Source organism: Quercus lobata, chromosome 2 (assembly GCF_001633185.2).
Source record: "Quercus lobata isolate SW786 chromosome 2, ValleyOak3.0 Primary Assembly, whole genome shotgun sequence".
In the NCBI taxonomy this organism is placed as follows: Eukaryota; Viridiplantae; Streptophyta; class Magnoliopsida; order Fagales; family Fagaceae; genus Quercus; species Quercus lobata.
Window position 1 is genome coordinate 24,396,960 of NC_044905.1, and position 24,299 is coordinate 24,421,258.

General features: G+C 37.9%; 1 pseudogene; it reads right to left on the bottom strand.

Annotated features, from left to right (window-relative positions):
• Window positions 1–21,248: 21,248 nt before the first annotated feature.
• On the bottom strand, window positions 21,249–23,545 carry LOC115961697 (annotated as a pseudogene).
• Window positions 23,546–24,299: the final 754 nt, after the last annotated feature.

Sequence of the window (24,299 nt, forward strand, 5' to 3'; positions counted from 1 at the left end):
AAACATTCCATTCCCAAATCTACTGCTATGCTCATGAGAGACTCTGTGGCCACCCTTCTTGCTTCTAGTCCAAATCCTAGTTGGTTGAATAGTGACCTGAACTTGGGATTCTTCTGGAGGGTCTTGACTGTGCTTGGGTGGAAGGATTCTTCAGATTCTCCCGCTTCTACCGGGTTCCCATGGATTACTACCACTACCATCCCTTTCCCTTTGTGGTTAAGCAAGGGGTTCCTCTGTACTTCTGGCTCCTTCTGAGTGAGCTCCAAGGTTTCTTCTTTTGGCTTTTTATGGAAGAGTCTACGGAGGGTCCAGCAATCCTTGGTGGAATACTTAATATAATTATGAATCCTGCAAAACAAAGGGTTCTTCCTTTCTTCTTCAGTTGGCGGACTGGACATAGTAAATGGCCTAATAACTCCATCTCCGATCCATTTGTCCAGGACATGGTTTAACTCCTCAGCTGTACATGGGATCACCGGTGGTTCCTTGAACACCTTCCCATTAGGCCTCTTCCTTTTCTCTCCCACTGATGCTGTCATGGCTTGGGATACTGGCATCCTTTTTGTCCTCATAGTTTGTGCTGTCCTTCTAGTTCTCTGTAACAGGTCAGCAAATTGTGCGATGCATAGATTTTTGAGGTTGAGTCTGTAATCGAAAAACATGTTGGATATACAGGTTTCTATGAGTTCTTTTTCTTCATGGTCCCCATAGCAATCTAGGGACACATCTTTAAACCTTTTAATGAACTGGACGGGATCCTCCCCAAGCCTCTGCCTTACCATCTGGAGGTTTTGGAAAGTGATCTTATCCTCATCGGGGTAATACTTAGTATAGAATCTCTCCATAATTTCATCCCAGGTTTTAATGGACCCAGGTCTCAACGTGGTGTACCAAGTGTATGCTCTATTCACTAAGGATTTAGCAAATTCTCTTAAACATAGTTCTCTGTCTCCTGTGTAGGGGCCTATAGTGTGAATGAACCTACTCACGTGTTCCACAGCGCTTCCATTTCTTCCGTCAAAAGGATGGAACTTTGGGGGTTCATACCCTTTGGGGTATGGCTTGCCAAGAAGTTTTGGAAGGAACGGGGGGTCCCGAGAGAATTGCTTGGGGATCCTCGAAAGTTTTTCCCTTTCTTACTCCAAGAGGGCATTGACATCTGCCAGTGTTAAGTACTGGGGGTTGGTTCTCCCTCCCACTGCTAACCCTCCTTTTGGTTGAGTTTAGTCTTGGTTACCAACAGAGGGAACATTGTCTCTGATTTCCTGTATCCTGCCGTTTTTAAGAAGGTGAATTTCTTGCTCCAGATCCTTCAACATCGCTGTCATCCGAGCCATGGGGTCTGGTTCCTGCCTTGTGTGCCTTTGTCCTGACATGACCTCCTGCTTTACCAAGGGTACCTTGCCTCTTTGTCTAGAAGCTACCTCGTTTTCTCCCACAGGCTTAGAGGCTGCAGGTGGCATATTAGTACCTTTGTTGTTCCTTTGTTTTGGAGGCATGCTCTACGAAGGGATTGCTTCTTCCCTCTTCTTTACCCAATCCCCAGCGGAGTCGCCAAAATGTGAGAGTGCTTTTTCTTTTGCACACAGGCCCAAGGATCCTAGGCCAAATGATTATAGTTTGGTGGACTAGGCTTTGATTCATCGTAGCTAAAGGGCTGTTTAAGAATCAAGTGGTGCACAGGGCATACTTCGTACAATACACATAAACTAGAAAACGAGGATATTTGTATTGAAAAACAATCAAAACAGCAAAAATAATGCAAAGCAAATAGTAAATGTACAAAGTAATGGTTAGGGATCCTTAAATCAATAAGAAATACTTCATTGAATTTTCTTTATTATGATTACAGTGTGCTCACTAAGACGTGATACAAGGTTCAAGTAAGCTCAAAAATTACAGTTTTAGATGGCTATTCAAGCCTCTAAGACTTGTAAAGTTTGATTCTTTTTGAATCCGAGTATGTGTTATAGTGGCTGTTTCTGGGATTTCGAGAGATAATTTACTAATTTCTCTGAGTTTTCTTCTCGATAAAACTTTCCCAATGATTTTGTTGTAATTTTTCTCCCTCCTCTTCTTTGCAATCCTTTCCCCCTTTTTATAGTGTTATTCTGGAGTCTCGGGGAACTATTGATTCCCCTGTTTTGCCCCCTAGGTACCAGAGCTTGTTTTGTGCCCATCGCCCAGAGGTTCAGTTTTCCCTGTTCTTCATTCTTATCTTCCTTTTAGTGTTGTTTCTTCGAAAGTCTATGGCTGAATATCTATTTCAAAGTACACTGATGTCATGTACTTCACGGTTCAGCTTTTGGCCGTCCTTCTTCTTTATCTTTTTTCTCAAATGGGCGGAATCCTACTCTGCCAGTTCAAAAGTCCTTTGTTGCTACTCCCCTTTTTATAGCCCTTCATTCTAGTTCCCCAAGGTACTGTCCACTTACGCTATGAGAAGTCACTACAGGTTTTCTTCTTTTCTTGCTGGATCTCTGGTACCTGAGAAGGACGTATCTATCCTTTGTTTCTTGTGTTCTTTTGGCTTTTCCTTTGAGCTGTCTTAATCCTTTCTTGACTGTGCTACATGCCTCGGGGATCCTGAGCCTTTGGCAGCCTCTAAGGATCCCGACTTAGCTTTCTTTTTACGCTGGTAATTTTTCAATCTTCTGATCTGGGCTTCTTTTCTTTTGCTTCTTTCTTTTCTCATAAGCTTCCGAGCTTGTCTTTTTTCTTTATGTTTTTAGGCTTACCATTTCTTTTCATTTTCCATGGCCCTTTATGCTTATTTCTTTGGGCTTGGGTGCTATGATATTTTGGACCTCAACAAGGCCCTACACATGATCTCGCCTGCTACTTCTTGAAGGTGTATCAAGGTCTTGGAAGTCTCTAGGTGATCGAGGGGATCCTTGACTTTGTCGTAGCTTTCTATTTGCGGCATGCGAAATTTCTGCGGTAGGGGGTAGGAGTTGATGGATATGGTGAAAGGCGAATAGGTTCAGTGGACTAGATCATCGAGGTAACTGGACACTCGTCCTTTGAGGGCATTCATCATAAGTTCCATCCGTTCCTTCATCATCTGCATCTCTGCGACAATGTGAGGGGGAGCCATGTCTGTAACAGAAGGACGGCTCATATCTTATCGCTCCGGTCTACTCGGGGCGTTACTACCTTCCAGCCTTTCTCGGTCCCTCCTCTCATCTCAGCGCTGGTAACTTCTTGGTCTTCCTCTTGGGTACCCATAGTGGCGTTCTTCTGTCGTAGCTGTTCTTCAAGGTCTTGATTCTATTTGGTGAGACGTTCCACTGTTGCTGTGAGGGTTTGGACCTACCTCTCTAGGGTAGTGGGTCATGGCTCGTCTCCCTGAACGTTGTTGGTAGTTGCTATCGAGTGAGTAAGTACCATGCAACTCTTTTTCCGAGAAGTGATAGGCTAAAGTGCGTGTTCCTACAGACGACGATTGATGATGCTGAAAAATTAACAGTAAGCTACACGGTCCACACGTGCTCGAAACAACACTTACACAACACAAAAAGAGAAGACCTCATAGAGAGTACTGGTGTTGTGTCGGCCAAGTACTCTCCGAAGGCCAAGTTAGAATTTCTCACAACTCTAGAGTGCCAAAGCGGGTAAATTATGCGTACCTTAGTTAACGAGGGTATTGGGGCTTTTATAGTAGTAGAGGGTTGACATCTTTTCCTTGGTTTAGAATCCCTTTCCTTATAAGAATCCTCATGACTGTATTTCATGGAACCTTTTCCTTGTAGGAGTCCTTTTGAGTAGCACTAAACGTGAAATGCAAGATATTTCCTTATATATGCAAACGTGGGGACCAAGCTAAGCTATGTTAGGGTTGTCAGCTTCGTTTAATCCCTTAAGCTTTCTTGTCGTCAGCTACCCATACTCTTTACCCAAAGTAATCCCGTCAGCTCTGAAGTGCGCTACGTGGACTCTTTAACGTCGTTGTTTTCCAATGGATCTTGATGGGTTTAATTGGAGTATCATTTTATACCTTCTCAAGGGCGAGTACTATTATTGTAATTTTTTCCTTATCAATATTAAACAACAAAAGAAACTACAAACTGGCCACAGAGGCCAAAGTAGTGGCAACCTGCCTATAACTGTATAGACCATTGATATCAGATACAACTAATTTATCTAATTCATCAAAGGGGGAAGCATCAAATATAACAAAATCCTCCCACATGTAGCATCCTTTCTTGGCCAAAAAATCAGCACACCTGTTCACCTCTCTAAATACATGAGCTACTCGAACCTGTGTGAGGCTTGCTATAGGTGATCTGTAGTTAAGGAGCAAAGGAGAAATTTTTTTGTTAGAGCTGCCAGCATTATTTAACATCTCCACAATAACCTTGGCATCAAGCTCCACTTCCAAGTATCTAATTCCTAGCTGGGTGGTGAGAGTTAAGCCATCTCTCAATGCCCATAATTTAGCCATTACACTTATAGTGTACCCATTTGACCTTGAATACCCCCTAATCCATCCCCCTTCACTGTTCCTAATTAGCCTTCCACTGCCTGCCTTGCCTGGGTTCCCAAGCGAAGCCCCATCTATGTTGAGCTTATGCCAACCCGGAAGAGGCTTGGACCATTTTACAGGAATAACAACCCTGGATGCAACCTACTTAGCCTTAATTACACAATAATAATACTCCTTAGCTTGGTCAAGACACACCTTATCAAGCGAGGGGCTTGGAATAGAGTTTTCAAACACTACTTTATTCTTGTTTTTCCACAAATTCCAGACAGCAAATAGGAAGAGAGAGCACCAAGGGATGGATCCTTTATGCCTCACTTTACTCAAACAATTTTTTTTCAACCAAACCTCAAGACTGTCAGCAAAGGAACTCATGTGAGATGGAGGAACCTCCAATTTTCTTCATAGGTCACGAGCAAATATACATTCATAGAGGAGATGTACTATAGACTCATCCTGATCTCTACACAATGGGAAAACCTTATCATAATCTATACCTCTTACCGCTAACACTTCCTTCACTGGAATACTACCATGTAAACACAACCAAAGAAAGTTTGTAATTCTCGGCAAAATGTCCAATTTCCAAATCCACTACCCATGGAATTGCATGACAGTTTCCTCCCCTTGGTTTGCAAGTCAGTAAGTTGAACTAGCAGTGAAGGAGAAAAAAGTTTAACTAGTAGTTTCCACCCCTTAGAGGTAGTCAATATTTTCGCTTCTAGTTTTATGGTTCCAATTCTTTAGAAATAACTTTTTAGTTGACTTCCAAGAAGAATGGAATTTTTATAAATGGTGATGGTTGGCCCAAACAACACAACATGACCTTGAATCGCTCTTTTGGAACAACCAGCAAATATCTTGTCCTATGTACAAGTACATTATACATTTATGTGAAAAAATTTGTGTAAATTTCACTAAACTAGCACGAGATTTGAGCTAATACTAACTAGGTTTAAAACTTCTAAAATATGACCAACTTGGTCCTTAAAAGATAAATTTGTCCTTGACTCTGTTAGCACCGTTACTTTAGCCCAAACCCTTATCATCTCCTCATCTCAAACCCAAACCCTTCTCCTCTCCCTCTCTCTCAGAATCTGGCTCTTTCTTCTTCTTCTTTTCTCTCACCCACAGTGGCTCCCTCTCTCTCTCACCCACACCCATGATGGCTAAAGACTCCCTCTTTCATGGCTAAAACCCATGTTTTTCCACTACCATCTTCCAGTCCATTTTAGCTCCCCAGATATAGGGGTGTTTTGTGCATTTTTCTTTTAATAGTGAGAGTCACTTTACATTTTGGCTCCCCCGATGAGAATTTTTTTACCAATATTTGTATTATTGACTAGTAAATCGATATCGAATTTAAACCCATCTCCACTATACCCATCTCACCTACCCTTAATTGAGGCGGGTTTTACATGTATTGCATGGCAAATGGGGTGGGGAAGAGGTTAATTTTCTTTGTACCTGATTCATTTATATTTAAAAAATTAAAAAAATATTTTTTGTAGATTCTTTTATAAAGTATATGTATATATATATGGGCTTTTAATCTACAAACATTGAATCTATGGTGTTTATTAGTGTTGTATTGTTGAATTTAAATTTTTATATTTTTATATTTTAACATTTAAATATTTTAATTGTTGTATATGTATTGTTATATTTGAATTGTTTTAATATTTTCTTTTTCTGCAATCTTATAGGAAAGGACACGTCATCTTGCAATTTTTTTTAAAGCCTCAATCCAACGGTAAGTGACACAAAAAGTCTAGTTTCAACTTTCAAGAGGTAGTAGGTTCCAGTTAACTCAACTGGTAAAGTCTCTGATGGTTGTATAAGAGATCTGGGGTTCAATCCTCGCTTACACCAAAAATTGATTAGTGTCTTGGTCTGATGATAAAGAGCTATCATCAGGAGCGGACGCCATAGGTTGAAACTCTCTCTCTCTCAAAAAAAAAAAAAAAAAAAAAACTTTCAAGAGGTAGTCAATATTTTTGCTTCTAGTTTTTTGGTTCCAAGTCTTTAGAAATAACTTTTTAGTTGACTTCCAAGAAGAATGAAATTTTTAGAAATGGTGATGGTTGGCCCCAAATTGCACAACATGACCTTGAATCGCTCTTTTGGAATAACTAGCAGATATCTTGTCCTATGTACAATTGCATTATACATTTATGTGAAAAATTTTGTGTAAATTTCACTAAACTATCCTGAGGTTTGAGTTAATACCAATTAGGTTTAAAACTTTTAAAATATGACCAACTTGGTCCTTAAAATACAAATTTGTTCCTGACTCTGTTAGCACCATTACTCTAGCCTAAACCCTTCTCATCTCCTCATCTTAGACCCAAACCCTTCTCCTCTCTCTCTCTCAGAATTTGGGTCTTTCTTTCTTTCTTTCTTTTTTCTCACCCACGATGGCTCCCTCTCTCTCTCACCCACACCCACGGCGGCTGAAGACTTCCTCTTTGATGGCTGAAACCCATGTTTTTCCACTACCATCTTCCACTCTCTTTTCAAATTAGTGCCATGGAGACATTGGCTAGGGAATTTCGAGCTTCGCATCACCACCATTGCTATTGTTCCTTGCCAATAGCTCTGATCTTGTGCCAAATGTGTCTGGGTCTTTGTTTGTGTGCCAAACGTCAAGGGAACATTTGGCAAAGACTCATGAGCTCTGCCACCACCACTAGCAATGCCACCACCATTGGCGATCTCTATCCTCTTTCTTTGTTCTATTTTATATTTTTTATTTATTTCTTTTTTGGTTTGGTTCTTTGTTGGTTTAAGTCTTGGTCAATTTAGGAATTAGGTTTTTATATGGTGATATAAGGATTTGGTGATTTTTTGTTTGGGTTTGAAAGGGTTTTAGGTATGGTCATTTGCAGATTTGTGGTTTTATTATTATTATTATTTTTTATTTAGGGTTTGTCTTAAAATGGTTCTAATATGGTGATTTTGCTGGTGTATGCATATGAATCTATGTGTATGACTGGTAATCTGGGATGATTTTTGGGGTTTCAGGTTTTAAAATTTACAGGCTTGTTTGGTTAGGGTGTTTGAACCAGAGTTTTAAGCTTCTAAATACTTAAAACTGTGGGCCAAAAATAAAAACAACACATTTAATAAGGGTGCTTTTTACCAAAGTGTTTAAGTTACGTTGCTCATTTTAGAGTGTTTACTATGTGTGCATGTTTGTTTTCTATAACATGGTGCAGCCGTGCAGTGTGATTTGTGCTCAAATTCATGCTCATTTAGTGTAATCACAATGAATAGAACTCAAAGATCTTAGCATGTAATAAACATTCAATAGAGAAGAGAAAATATGAGAGAGGAGTGTGAAGGGAGGGGTCTGAGATGAGAAAGAGGAGAGAGAATAGAATGTAAGAATAAAGTAATTCTGCTGAACGGAGTTAGGGACAAAATTTTCTTTTAATGACCAAGTTGGTCATTTTTGCAAAGTATTAGACCTAGTTGGTATTAGCCTAAATCTCAAGGTAGTTTAGTGGAATTTACCTTAAAAACCTTTAAGTAATGTGATTTGAGGGCGTGTCCATTAGGTGTTTGCGAAAATGGTTGAATAAGTTTTAGGTGAAAACACCATTTTGGTCCCTACATTTTGAGGTCGCAGTCAATTTGGTTCCTAGATTTTGGTAGTAGTCAATTTAGTCCCTGTTATTTTTAAAATTCAGTCAATTTGATCTCTACTGTTAACTGACTAACGAAATTGCCTATGTGGCAAACGGCTTACACAGCTGACAACATACATAGCTAATAAAATAATAAAAATACATTTAATTATTATTAAAAGAAAGCCATGAATTTTTTTTTTTAAATCACATCTAAAAAATAAAATAATTGAAGGGCGTGAACTAAAAAACTTTCTCCAGACTTTTTCACACTTTCTTTGCAACCAAACACAACCATGGCTTGTCTCTCTACGAGACCCACCATAACAAACAACGATCTCACGATGGCACTGCCACCACCAGCTGTCGCCATCGCTTCTCATCTCCATCTGCTTTTCTTTTTTATTTTCCTTTTTTTTTTTAACTTCTTTTTAATTTTTTCCTCTTGTTTTTCTCATCTATGACTGAAACTCATTTTGAATTTCATTTTCCTTTTTAATATAAACTAGTCGCTAACCTGTGCGATGCATAGGAAAGCTATTGTGTATAAAGATGTAAGCTATATTTTTTCTCATCCTCTTTGCTTGTACATTAGGATTTCAATTTTATAGCTTCCTATCCTTGATATGAAATATTAATCTTGATATGAAACATTAATTTACATAATGAAAAATAGAAATCAAACATAAGTTTTAAAATAAAATGAAGAATTAAATCTTTAACATCCTTAATTATCCATAAAATGTATGAAACACAAATTTAAAGAATTACTTAATATTTAAAATAAATTGAAAGACAACTTTAAAGTGTTTTTTGTATCTTCTTCCTTTGTTGCTTCGTAGTAGTCACTAAATATGTCCTTTTGTTTTCCTGAGTACGAATGTTGGTATGAGTTATGCATTGCTTTGAAGTATCATTAATGTAAGCCTAGCAATAGAACAGGTTGAAAAATGTATTACAACATATACAAGTTAAATATCATATTTGTAATTTTGCCTAATTAAAGAATACATATTTCTGTCATTTTATCAAGCTAAATTGTTTTGTCAATTTCTTCAAAAGATTCAAAAACTTTCTTGACGGTATAGAATTCTCATGCATACTTGATATTATAGTCATTTAGTTGTATTTGGAAAATGAATTAATTCTATTCCATTCAGATTTTCTATTTGCACAAGAAGGACGACTTCTTCAGGCACCTAACAAAAGTAATATTTTTCAAATTGTACACTCAAGTAAAGTTTAGTAAATATTAAATACTAATTTTATCTTCCATATTCTCACCTCCAAACATTTGTTCAAAAGGTCTTTCGTTGATATGTTGAGTAATTTTTCTACTTCTAAATAAAATAAAATGAATATGGTCATTCTTGAGCTATCTTCAACCTTTAATTGAATTCTATACTTAATAAGAGAAATGACATATATAATGTTAATATCATATAAGTTATTGTGAATTTTAATATAAAAAGTTTTCATTTTGTGTACCTTGGGATTGGGAAGCATGCCTTTTTGTTGCAATTGTCACACCATAAAAATTCATTTCTTGATTTTACCTTTTTACAACGTACTTCGCAACAGATAAAATATCAACCAGAATTATCTATCTCAATGTTTATAATCTTTCTCTAACAGATAAAGGTAGTTTTCTAGAAATTTAATTTAATATCAATAAATTCATAATTTTGTAAAAGTAGGTCTATAGTACATAAAGCAATGTTAAGGACACAATGTTATTATTCAAGGTTTTCTTTTTTCATACCTCATTACCAGAGTCCCTTATAATTTTTGTTATTTTACTTATGGTTCTTCTGTTGATGTTCATATTAGACATAGTATTGTAGAGATTGTAGTACATTAAAAATGTGAATCCAAAACAAAGCACTTACTGATCTTTGAAATTAGCAGTCTCAGAAATTTCCAAATCAATATAAATTCTTGTTCCACTTGTTGACGATAAGTTATACTCTCCTTCTATGCATGGGATTCATTAAAAAAAATACAATTATCTATATATAAACTTATATCTATGGTACAATAATGAATACACTGATGTATATATGACTTTGTACAATTCAGAATTCAACTTGAAATGCAATGGCCCTTTCTTTCTTCCAATGTAAACACAATGCATCTTAGGGCTGGCAGAGCCAATTAAATTGACCTTATTAAACACTTTCGTACCATCACAAAAAGGCCATTCATGCATAAAATGTAATGGTTGACGTTGAAATTGAAAAGATGAGCTGGAGAATTGAGATTGTTAATTTCAGGCCCATCAGTGGACCCTCCTATCACATGTAATTGTTGGACACTTCTTAAGCAAGGAGGGTATAGACAATGCACAAAACACATGACATTACAACTTCAATTTTTATAGATTCAATTTATTTACAGAGGATCCATTGTCTCTTGACGAGTTGAAGTGCTAGCTAGAAGTTAGGTTAGCCACCTCTCATTTTATTCTAAGATTTCCATAGGTAATTTATGGCATGCAACAAAGGGCTCATGCAATTGCAGTAGGATTTGAAACCCATTGAATTTAGAGCAAATATTCATACTTATAACAGTAGAATAATAATTGTCTCACATAATCTAAACATGGCTATCAATGTCACATTTTCAATGTTAGCCATCAATATCACAAAGTTTATGCTGGATATTTAGTCAAATTTCCTAGCAAATAGAAATTAAAGACAATATGTTTAAAACAAGGCATTCCCATCACAATTAGAAACCTAAAATAAACTTAAAAGCTCAAGTAACCAACACCCAATCGTGCATAAATTACAATAAGAATTCAAACATTGGCAGCCATACATGAACCCAGATAAGTATTCACAAAATTAAATCCAAAAACCTGATTATTGGAAGCAACTGTCCAGAGCTACATGCCATAGTTATAATGATATCACAAATGTGCAAAGACTAAATTACCAGAGGTAGTTGGGTATATTATATGTAAAACGGTACTTGTATTATGATATTTTCATACCCTAACACTATCAATTACTAATATTTTATATGGTAAATACTTCTGATATACAATAGACTTCAAAAACCAAATAGAGCCATAGTATTGCATATATAGTTTAGATTAAACTTAATAAACCAATAATGATATAAAAAAGACTTCCACAGATACATACAGTCTACTCCAACCCTGCCCCAAACAAAAAATCTACAGGGCATTCAATAATCAAATAGAAAATAACAAACTAAATCTGAGTTTCCAGTCAGTTATACAACTTCTTAATTGGATGCTTACATAATAATTCAGCCAAAATACTTTGTATTTCAAACAATATTTTATACAAATTAAGAAACTCCAACCAAGGTTACTAATAATAATAAAAAATAAAAATAAAGAAAAGTATGAATCTCCAACCAAATAGAAAAAGGAATTAAAATACAAAATAAGAAAATGTGAGAAACTGAGAGGAGGAGGATATAGTATATGTATACTCATGGATTGTCACTCCATCTCAACCATCATGGGGCAGCATTGAAGTTTTATAGGTCAAACCACATATTAAGTAACCCCTTCCTGAATTTGATATATATTTGAACCACAAGCAAAGCCAAACTACAATAAAATATCCTCATACTCAACTGCTTTAAATTTCAAATTCACGAATAATAATAAAAATTTCCAACCAAATTCAAAATTATAAAACTACAAAATACAATCAACTCTAGAATATAAACCAAATTCAAAATTATAAAGCAAGGAATAAAATTTTCATCAACACATTTTTAATTCCTTATTTCTCTATAATGAAGAGGCAGAGGCTGTCGTTTTAGGTAGCCAAATAATTATTCAACCAAACAGACGATTAAGCTAAGGTAAATCGGATATGTTAAAAAAACCTAAATGGCAAATAAAGCAGAACTTGAAGATAAAGAAAAACCTGTTGGATTATTGTCAAATTTTGAGGGTTGGGAGGCTCTTCAATACTATCTCCACTATGAAACCCATTCATATCTACAATATTTTCTTACAAAACCTGTAGAATTTGATTTTCTGTTAGTGTTTCCTTGACTTCAACAAAAAAGAATAGAGAGGAAAACAGGGTTAGGAATTGAAACCCCTAAATTGACAAAAAACCTAATTGAAGATAGTAGGATAAGAGATTAGTCATAGATTAATTGAGAAATACCTAGAGAGAATGATCTGATATGGTGGCCGGGTCAGAGATTGAAAACGTTGGCACCTATGGTCAAGCTTGGGTCTGCGTTTGAGAGAGGGACACCTATGGTCGTGCTTGGGTTAGCATTTCAGAGAGGATAGATTACAATCTTTTGCTTGATTTTTTGTTTCTTCATTGATTCTTTAGTCTGCTAGTAAAAACTATTGAGTAGAAAATAGGTTTGTTTCAGGAGTTTTATCGAGTTTGCTTTTGGGGGAAGAAAGAGAGGTTTTCAAGTCTCATATTGTGTCTTGATCAACTTGAAGTTTGATATCTATGGCTCACTATTAGATAATTAATGGCTGCTTGGATTAAAAAGCATAAGCATTTAAAGATAAGAGAGAGTCCTAATAGGAGTTTTTTTCCCCCTTAATCTTAATCCTAAATAAAATTAAAAAAATATAAATAAAAAATGCTGATGTGGAAAATTGTGGAGAGAGTAAAGACTTCAGTTATACATATATATATATATATATATACATACATACATATATATCTCTATTTTGGCTGATATAATGGGTTGGTTTTGTTTTAGTTGTGAGAAATCTTTGATTTGTGCTCGGGTTTACGAAGTGGGGTTTTGGCCTTTGGGTCACTGTTAGTATTTGAGTTTGCTTCTTCCTCTCCTTCTTTGTCATACTTTCTATGTTGTTGGAGACGTTGAGCTCTTGGGTCCACTTGGTATTGTTTGAGTAAATGTATGGTTTCGGTTTTTTGTTTGAAAGACTATTTCAATGGGTTTTCTTATTTCTTTGATGTGGGTTTACAAATGAAATTTCTGGTGAAGAGAGCTTCAATGTATGAGTTGAATTTTGGGTTTTGGCTGGCTCCGATTTGCAAAGAAAGTAATATGAGTGTTCTTGGTTGTGATTTCAAAGCATTATTTTCTTTCTTTAAAAATAAAAAGAATTGAGAAATTAATTTTTCGTTGTTTTTAATTTAGATGTTGACGTGGCATTTTAATTTTAATTTTAGAAGCCATGTTATCATCAACATTGCCACTTGTGTAAGCCCTTTGTCACGTAGACAATTCCGTTTATGAGTTAACGATGGGGACCAAATTAACTATATGTTGAAAATAACAGGGACTAAATTGACCGCTACCAAAATGTAAAGACCATTTTAACTGGGATTCTAAAATATAAGGACCAAAATGGTGTTTTCGCCTAAGTTTTAATTGCGTTAACAGCTTCGACTTTGGTGCCTTGTTCTTCCATTAAGTCCTGGGAATTTTCGCTGCTATGGGATGTGGTGTTGTGTGCTAATGGGATGGATGTGGTTATTGGAATTCTTATTTGGAATCACAATGAAGAATTGTTGCAACTTGCAACTGCAGCACAGATGGGAGGTTGGTTTTTAAATAAGTAGCATAGCATGATTTGTGCCCTGGTACAAGCTCTTGAGGTTTGCTAAGGAAGTGAGTTTTAGCTCAATTGCACTTTGTATGACATCTTCTGATCTTCATCACATTAAGGACACGTTTGGTAGACTGTAATAGACATTGTAATGTAATAGATATTATTATAGCATAACTATTCGGTTGTTTAGTTATGTTTTTATTACAATGAATAGTTATTCCTTATGAATAACTATTCTCCAAAATGAGGAATATTTATTCTTTATTAAAAGTACTGAATATCTATTCCTTCACCTTTGAAATCACTTTTTAAAAAAATTTCCTAAAAAGTCATTAGTTGCCACAATTTCAAAAGGAAAGAAAATAAATTTTCCTTGTTGTTAATTATTAGCTCTATTTTGAACACCCTAAAATAAGTGTATTTTAGGAAATTTGACTTAAAAATGATTTAATTATACCTTCTTTTTATACTCTACTAAATTGTGAATACATATTCAGGATTCTATTATTAAATTAGTCACCAAATTAATGAATAGTAATATTTATTACATTCCAACTTAATGTATTCCTTATAATACTTATTCTTATTTCAATGTAATAATTATTATAGTGTACCAAATGTGCCCTAACAGTATTTAATGAAGAAGAGATGACATGCCAATTTTTAACCACAGGAAATATATGGGAGGAGTGCCTATTAATTATAATTTCTAATTTTTTTTTTTACAAAAATTATAGCCAAACAAAGAAATTTATAAATGTTTCTTTCCGAGATTGCTTGATATATAATATGTAACATTTTACTTCATGAATTTTGACCTCATATAATTTATGTAATAGGATCAAATTCACACAATGTAACTCTTTGATACTTTTATACCATTGAATAACCATTAGCTGGATTATTATTCTAAGAATTCCATAATTGGATTAAACATTCCGGCTCTTCTTAACGTGCCACTAAGTTTCGTATTGAAGAAATGATTTTGTATTATTCGATCCTTGAACTAGTATTTTGTGGGCTTAAAAAAAAAAAAAAAACTAGTATTCTGTGTTGAGACTTGATAAGAAAGAAGAATTACAAGCTGCTGCAGAATTAAGAGACAAGTTGCTGCTAAAGCTACAAGTCGTTTTACTTCCTATGTAATAAGTTGCTTATAAGCTACAGGTAGTTTTATTAGTGTGTACTTAAGTGATTCCCACGTGAAGCACGTGCCACTTATGTCAGTGGGCTAATCTGTGTTTATGTAAGATTACTGTTTGTTAGTCACCGCTGGTATATCAGCCTTGGGTTTATGTATATAAACTTATTCACATCAATAATAATCATTATGCATTCTTCATCAATTAATTTCTCTTCCAAATTCAATATTCTGAGTATACTTTAAAATAGCAAAAAATATATATATATATAATAAAATAAAATCCATAAACCGGTGTCTTTCTATTCTTTTGAAGTAGTTTCAAGTTTCAAATTGCAATAAAGCGTTAACGGGAGCTTTGCTCAATTGATAAAGCTTAGACACTTCGTCTAACCCACCTAAATTCGAGTTCCGCTTCTAACAGGAGTCTGTTGGTGGGCATCCACACGGGTTGGTCCATGGGCTTTTAAATTTAGCGTCCTGCCAGGAAACTGGCGTAACCTAACTAACCCCTATTTTTGTTAACCAAAAAAAAAAAAAAAAACAAAATTGCAATAAAGAAAATTAGAACCATGGTGACGCTAATAGGATTCTTGAGTTTAACTTTTTTTTTTTTTTTTTGAAACCGGAACCAAATGACTTTCATTAAATCAAAAGACTAGAATCCAAATACAGAGCATCCACAGCAGGGGGAGGATCCTCCTCCATCCATACAATATCATTATCAGATAACCTAGCAAATTTTGCCAAAGCATGAGCAACACCATTGGCACTACGCCTAACACAGCTAGTTGAGATGGATCTAAAACCTGCAGCCAAGCACCAAATATCTTCATAGATCAATCCAAGCCGAGAGAAGTTTGGTTGAGCCTGTGAAACTGTCTTCATAACCAGGGCATTATCACCTTCTAGTATCACCTCCATAAAACCAGCGTCTATAGCAAATTCCAAAGCTTTGCGACAAGCCATCACCTCCAATTCTTCACTATCCCTCACAGCACCTCCCTTGGCAGATACATCAGCCATAACTTCACCATTCCTATTGCGAATAACAGCAACATATCCCGAAGTCGCACCATTATCAAAACTGGCTCCATCAAAATTCAGCTTGAAGAACTCTCCTTATGGTGGCTGCCATGCTTGACTTGCAGGGATGTGGACTGATACAGGTACACTCAGTTGGTCTTGAGCCTCAACAAACTCTTTCAAATAATCTGATGCACGTTGGTGAGACCGTGATGGGTGTTGGAAAACACCCCCATGCAACACCATGTTCCTTTGTAGCCAAATTTGCCAACAAATCACCCAAAATAAATCCCATTCCTCCAATGACAGCTTCGGCATGAGACCAGCTACTAGCTGTCTAAAATCCACTTGCTTAGTCCCAAATTTTTGAAATCTGATAGCACTACTCGCCCACACATCCTGTGCAGCCCCACACTCCCAAAGCACATGCAATACTGTTTCTGTAGCTCTATGACAGAAGCAACAACTCACATCCTTCACCACCCTTCTCCGAACCAAATTATCCCGTGTAGGCAATATATTTTGACATGCTCTCCAAGAAAAGAGTTTTACCTTATTGGGGACCCTTGCTTTCCAAACCCGTAACCATAAGGAAGTGCTTGCTCTTTGCACTGAAGTCTCTCCTGAGGAACTCTCTGCCATCTTCAATAGCTTAGCGACATGGTACCTGGACTTCACACTATAGCTGCCCTTCTTTGTAAACAACCATACCAAGGAATCTTGCACAACCCACCTACTCAAAGGAACCTGAAGAATAGCTTCAGCATCAAACTGATGGAATAAAGCCTGAATCTGTTCTCTATCCCACTGGTGGGTCTGCCAATCTATTAAGTCTGAAACCCTCCACTCCCAAATATCCTCCTCAGGTTGGAACAAAATTTTTCTAGCTGGCTGATTAGGTAACCAACAATCCTTCAGAACATGGATGGAAGCACCATTACCCACTCTCCAATAACACCCTCTCCTCAAAACTGATTGGGCAGCCAACAAGCTCTTCCAAACGTAAGAGCTATTTTGACAATCCTTCGCCTCAAGGAACTCACACCGCGGAAAATATTTTGCCTTAAAACAATTATACAAAAGAGAGTTTTTATCTTGCAACAACCGCCATCCTTGCTTTGCTAGCATAACTAAATTAAAGGATCTAATATCTCAGAAGCCCATCCCACCCTCTTTCTTTGACTGTGTTAAAAAGCTCCAGCTTTTCCAGTGAATTTTCCTCTCTTCACAAACTTAGCCCCACCAAAATCTGGCACACATAGCATCCAACTCATCACATAATTTTCCAGGCAATTGAAACACCCCCATTGTATAGCTGGAAATAGATTGAGCCACTGCTTTTATCAGAATCTCTTTCCCCGCCCTAGAAAGCAACTTCCCTTTCCAACCTTGCATCTTTTTCCAAACTCATTCCTTAAGGAAAGCAAAAGAATCATATTTCCTTCGTCCAATCAAAGTAGGCAGCCCCAAATAAGAATCAAACCTTTCCACGGCCTTCACCTTCAGTTTATCAATAATCCATGCTTTTTGCTCCATAGATACATTGCTGCTAAAGTAAGCAGAAGACTTCTCTAGGTTAATGCATTGGCCAGAAGCATCAGCATAAAGCTGTAGAGTATCTGAAACAACCTACACTTCATCTTTATTAGCCTGAAAAAAAATTAAAGAGTCATCAGCAAAAAGCAAATTAGTTATACGAGGAGCATTTCTACAGACTGCCACTCCATGCAACTTCCCATCTAGTTCTGCTTTAGCAAGGAGCGAGGTAAAACCTTCAGCATATATCAGAAACAGATAAGGAGACAACGGATCACCTTGGCGAAGACCTCTAGAAGGAATGACATTGCCATAGGCTTTTCCATTAATCCGAACAGAGAAGGATGGTGTAGAAACACACCTCATAACCCTATCCACCCAAACCTCCGGAAAACCCAATTTTATCATCATACCCTTAAGAAAGCTCCATTCCACCCTGTCATAGGCCTTACTCACATCTAGTTTAAGGGCTAAAACCCCATTTTTCCCCTTCCTTCGAATATGCATGGCATGCAAAGTCTCATAGGCTACAAGCACATTGTCAGTAATAAGGCGACCTGGTACAAATGCACTTTGAGAAGGAGAAATTATCTGTGGCAAGATCAGCTTTAACCTATTCGCCAAAACTTTTGAAATAATTTTATATATCACATTACAAAGGCTAATCGGTCTAAAATCTGCCATTTTTTCCGGTTTCTTTACTCTAGGAATCAGAACAATATGAGTATAATTAACATCAGGCTTCATATTACTAGAATGTAAAAAATCTAACACAGCATCAGTCACCTTATTACCCACAATATGCCAAAATTTTTGGTAAAAAAGTGCATTCATACCATCAGGTCTAGGAGCCTTTGTTGGTCCCATTTGGAACAACGCTACTTTAACTTCTTCACTGCTATATGGCCTGGAAAGCACCTCCTGCATATCATCTGTGAGTTTATTAGTAACTATAGTAAGGCAATCTTCCATTCTGTCACACGTGCCTGCTTTAAAAATATTCATGAAATAATTTGACGCCACCTCTACCACTTCCTCAACTTCTTCCACCCATACCCCATTAGCATTCTTGATTCCCTCAATATAATTTCGTCGCCGTCTTTGGGAGGCTTTGGAATGGAAAAATTCAGTGTTCTTATCTCTATATTTTAGCCAAGAAACTCGAGACCGCTGACGCCAAAATATCTCCTGCTTCAGCAATAAATCATCAAGCTGTTTGCTCAGCAATAGGAAGTCACTTCTGCTTTCTTCGGTCAACTCACATTCATTCATCAACTCCAATTTCTTTTGTAGCCTCTTAATCTCCTCAGTTTCTGGTTTGGTCTTTGAAGAACCCCAAGCATACAATTCAGCCCCACAAGTTTGGATACAGTCCCTAACACCCCTCAAACCTGAGCTATCACCACCACCTTTTGCCCATGCCTCAGTCACGACTTCCTCACAATCATCCCACAACAACCAATTCTCTTCAAACTTGAAGCCACCAAACCCCCTTCCTCTAACTTGCCGATCCTTCATAGTTTTCAACAAAATAGGTAGATGATCAGAAGCATGGTTGAACAAATGAGACACTGAACTTGCAGGAAATTTTTCCATCCACACCCTATTAGCCGTAGCTCTATCCAGCCTTTGTTTTGTATGGGTTGAACCTGGCTGCCTATTAGTCCATGTAAATTTATGCTCGGAAAACCCCAAATCAGCCAGGCCACAATCCTCCAAAGCAACCCGAAAATCCTCCATCTAATTATAATAAGGTGCATGGACACTTTGCTTCTCAGATGCATGAAGAATGGCATTAAAATCACCTATACAACACCAAGGACCCTCAATGAAAGACCGTAGATGAGTTAAAAGAGCCCATGACTTCCACTTTTCATTTGCCTCTGGCCACCCATAGAACCCTATTAGGTGCCACACAAAACGATCGTTTTCCATTACCTTAAAATATGGTTATCGGTAAAATTAATAACATCTAAGTTCATCTCCTCTTTCCACAGTAATGCCAACCACCACCCAAATTTGGCTTTTTCAGAATCAATTTATTTTTAAAAGGTAAGTCACCACAATGCTTCTCAGAACCACTTTTATCTAACCTTGTTTCCATCAAGAAACATACATCAGGAACTTGTTCCCTCACTAATTTGTGAAGGCTTTGAACTATCCAAAGGTTCCTAAGCCCTTGGCAATTCCAACTTAAGAGCCTCATTGCTCTCGGCAAGGGTGATTCAACACCCCTGCCGCTTCTAACATGTGTAAATCCTCACCAATCTTCCCCCTCTTGCCTGTACTCATTGTATCTTCTGCCTCCCCATCAGCACCCATAGCTAGCATGTTCCTTTTCCCCAATATGGACCTAGCTCCTTCTTTAATTAATTCCACAGGCCTAACATCCATACGGGCCAGCCTAGTCCATGTGGATTGCTTTTTAAGTTTGCTCAACCCAACCCCTTCTACAATGCTTTGCACGTGCTCTGGTTGAAGTGATTGCACCAAGTCAGTCCCCTTATCAACACTTGAATTTGGAACACCTAAAACTAAGGAGCAAGTGTCTCTGTTTTCCTTATCCAACCTTTCAAGCCCATGATTCTCAGCCCTAACCTTGTGATGTGCCAAATCATCTCCACCCAAACCGGTTGCAACTTTCCCAACTACCGTCCCTGTTTTGCACTGGTTGCTTTCCTCACCGCCGTTGCTCTCCTCCCCCATCGCCATACTCTGCGAACCCTGAGTACCCTCCCTCGCTTCATGGACATTATCACGCTTATTATCCTTCCCAAACTCCCTTCCTTGTGGTGACCGTGCCCTTCCTCCCATAGCCTTCAACCAGTCGCCATAGCCACACTCCACAGCAGCTCCAGTTTTCTTTTACAAAAATACTTAGCACAGTAACGGAGATCATGCCCTATGAGACCACAATAATGGCAAAAGACAGGCAAGCGTTCATACTTGAAGTTTACCCAATGTTTCCTCCCATCCGACCCTGCCAGAAAAGCCCCTCGCCTTATCTCTTTTTCTAACGGAATCGCAACCTTAACCCGCATAAAAAAGTTTTGACTCTCATTGATGCGCTGCTTCTCAACTTCCAAAACCCTACCCAACCGATTCCCCACCTCCTCTGCTACCCGAGAAGTTCTCATGTCAAAAGGAGCCCCCCAAATTTGAACCCACAAAGATATGGATTCAAACTTGACATTCACTGCTGTCATCCCCGACTCCCATCTGGTTAACAACAATGCTTGATTATCAAAACACCAAAGACCATCGGTATATACTCTGTCCAACTCAAACTCTGATCTGAACTTGAATTGAAATAGGTTTAACCCCCACCTCAACAACCTGCACTCCATCTTCCAACCCCCATGCTTTTTTGATTGTACTTAGTGCTGCTCTTTTATTAAACGGTTTGTAGGTTAAGAACTTACCAATAAGACTCCAAGCACAACTTTCCAACTCTTCTCTTCGACCTTCATCTGATATTGGAGTAGTCTCTTCTTCCTCCAAAGTTAATGTCATCTTCTCTAAAAACTGTGAGATGTCGTCTGCCATGGCTGTATAATCCGCAAAAGAAAAGGAAAAGAAAGGCAGCCCCTTAGGAAACCCTAAAGGAGAGAGCTCTCGTAGCCGAGAGAGAAAACTCCTACAAACGAGGAGAGATCAATGAAGCACTACTATTCTTGAGTTTAACTTTTAGTTAGATATTAATCAGGAAATCTAAAGCTAAATGGACACACACAAGAAAAAAGTAACATACGGACTACATTATGATATCACAGGAGAACATAAGAACTTTCTTTAACTAAAACATTAACTACTTCATTAATCAGTCAAACAAATTATATTGGTCATGGTGATTTTGGGTCCTAGTTAGCTACTTGGGTGCAGGGCTCAATTAACTTCCATGGAACTGAGAAAGGATGTAGGACTAGGAGGAGCTGGTATCTCCACTGTCCCTTCCAACATCAGCACCACCTTCTTTATTGGAGGGCGAAGTGATGGCTCATCCTGGATGCACCAAAGTCCCACCCTAACCATTCTCTCCAACCTGTTCCTGTCCACCTCTTCATCCCTCACCAGCTCATCCAATTCACCAGCCTGAAAACAATCATAGACCCAATTTGCAAGAAACACTTCATCCTCTGGAAGATCCATATCCACATGCCTTTGACCACATATGATCTCTAACAACATGATCCCAAAGCTGTAGACATCAGCTTTCGCTGTTATGGGCCAATTTCCATGCCACTCAGGTGCAACATACCCCCTTGTTCCTCTAATCCCAGTGTATGTCCTTGTTTGGTTAGGTATCAGCAGCTTGGCCAAACCAAAATCAGCAATTTTGGCACACTTTTGTTCATCCATTAGTATATTTTCAGGTTTGATGTCGCAGTGGATGATCTGGGTCTCACACTCTTCATGTAAATAGAGGATGCCTCGAGCAACATTCAAAGCTATTCTAGTTTTTTCCTCCCAACTTGGCTTTCTTTCAGATTCAAAGAGGAATTTTGCTAGTGAGCCATTGCTCATGTACTCATAGACCAAAAGCCGATTGTTTCCATCATGACAGTAACCATACAACTTAACAAGATTTTTGTGACAGGTTCTCCCAATTGCTTTCATCTCATTTCGAAATTCTCTTTCACCTTCAGCCACCACATTTTCTAGTCTCTTGACAGCCACCACTCTCCTGCCATTGGGCATGACCCCTTTAAAAACTGTCCCGAAAGCTCCTCTACCCAATTCATTCAAGAAACCATTAGTAGCCTTATCAAGCTCCGCATATGTATATGATCGTAGAGTAACATCTTCAATCAACCCATCATTCTCAATATTTTTGTTTTTCCAGGCACGATATCTGTAAATGCGAATACTGGTAATTGCAAGAACAATAAGGGCAAAAACCAAAATTGTAACACTGCCAAATAAGATAATTGGCGGATGTTTCTTTCTTTCCTTTTTGATTACTCCTACCTTAATTATAGTTGTCCCTCCTTGATCACCATCTTGTATTCTCCCATATCTTAAAGGAAGCATTTGTTTTCTGCATAGCTGGTCTTTAAATAATACAACGTCACAGTTGCAGTCCATCAAGCAGTCTTCTCTACAGTCAGCTTTGCTTGATGTGATATTTGAATACGCATTGTCTTCCCATGCAATACGTTCCAATTCCCGAAGAGAAAATGTGTCTCTATTTTTGCTGATGCAACCGTCTGTGCCAAAATTTCTCTGGCAGCCCAAAATCTTCTGCTCCTGGTCAATGAAACCAAAACCAGGAGGACACGTACAAACTGGTTCCTGATCCAGGAGAGTACAATATGAATTTGGGCCACAGAGGCCTATAGGATCACATCTATTGCTAGTTGGTGACCACTCACTTACCCAATCATCACCTTGATTCAAGCTATGAGAATATAATCGCAGTATTCCATCAAAACCAATTGTCAAACGATAGATAGTTTTATTAGAAAAGCTACCTGTTTCGTAGAAATCCTTTACAGTTGAGCCAGTAGTAGTATTGCGCAGGTAAAGACGGCTAGTACCATCAAGATTTAAACTCACTTTTTCTCCAGCAGTGGATGTTTCCTAGTTCCAGTAAGCATTCTCCGGTTTTTGATTGCTTGCCGGGTATTGCACCAAGTTCCCATCTCCCTGCATTATAAGTATAACTTTCCATTTGCATGGTTTGTCTTAGAGATGCTGGAGACAAGATTCTTGTTCGCCAAGAGACGCTGCCCGGGTAAAATGGTGTCTGTTGGAAAATCGAAACTCTGCCATATGATCATCGAACTTGAATTGTAGAGGACAAAGTTTCCAGTGTCGAGCATGGAAGCTGAGAAAGCTGACTGCTGAGGAGCATTTATTACTGTTGTCTGCAGGCCTTGGTTCTGTGTAATGATATTCATGCCATCACTACTGAAACTCAAGTCGACATCTTGGGGAAGTGGCGGGTCGTCCCGGTTTGCTGTCCATATGACTGTTTTTTGCTGAATTGCTTCCATCCAGATGCCTAATGCAAAGCCATTGTCTTTCTCGTAGAAGCCAAAAGCAAACTGGCCAGAACTTGACAACCAATATGAATTGTTTTTTGGAGAGAGGGAAGAGCCCAAGCTAATATTGAGATTTCTTTCTTGAGCAATTGTAGTTGAGAATTGAGTAATTAGGAGGAAAAGAAATATTGCAACCATTTTATCTAAATCTATAGCTCTTGTATGTATTTTTTTCCCTTCTCTTCTTTGCTACAGTCTTATTGCAAACTGTAAGTCATCTTGTAATTTTTCAAGGCTTCAATCCAAGGGTAAGTGACAGAAATTGCAGTCCATAGAGGTAGTCAATATTTTTGTTTCTAGTCTTATGGTCAGCCAATACGCTTTACAAGTAGAAATAACAACATTAGGTACAGAAGTCAATATTCCCACAGAAATAAGTATTTGAGTTTAATGGGAATGACGAGATTATGTCTCCTAGACAAAGCCAACAATCATGACGAAGTCATCTTGAATGATGAAGAAACCGATCACCACTGACGAGGATATGGAAATCATTCAACATAGTCAATCAATGACTTGGGCAGTTACAAAACAAGCCATGCAAACCGTTGGGAGCCTATTAAAAGCCCCATTATTTGGCAAGAGGCGTTACTGAGAAAGGCATTAACGACCACAATGGCTAGTAGTCAAAGCCACATATATAAAACCCTCACATTACCAACAGAAGGTACATAAACACTCTAAAAAAACATTCATTATTATCTTGCTAGTCTGTTTCATTTCACAAAGTGTTTTCCTATTCTAACTTTGGCATCGGAGACGTTGTGACAGACACCACACCAGTGACCATCTTTGGGGATACATTCACGCAGACCGGAGATTGGTTCCATCTGCCTATTTCGACTAACGAACTCACGCTTCATCAGTTTCAGGCACCACACCGGTGACCATC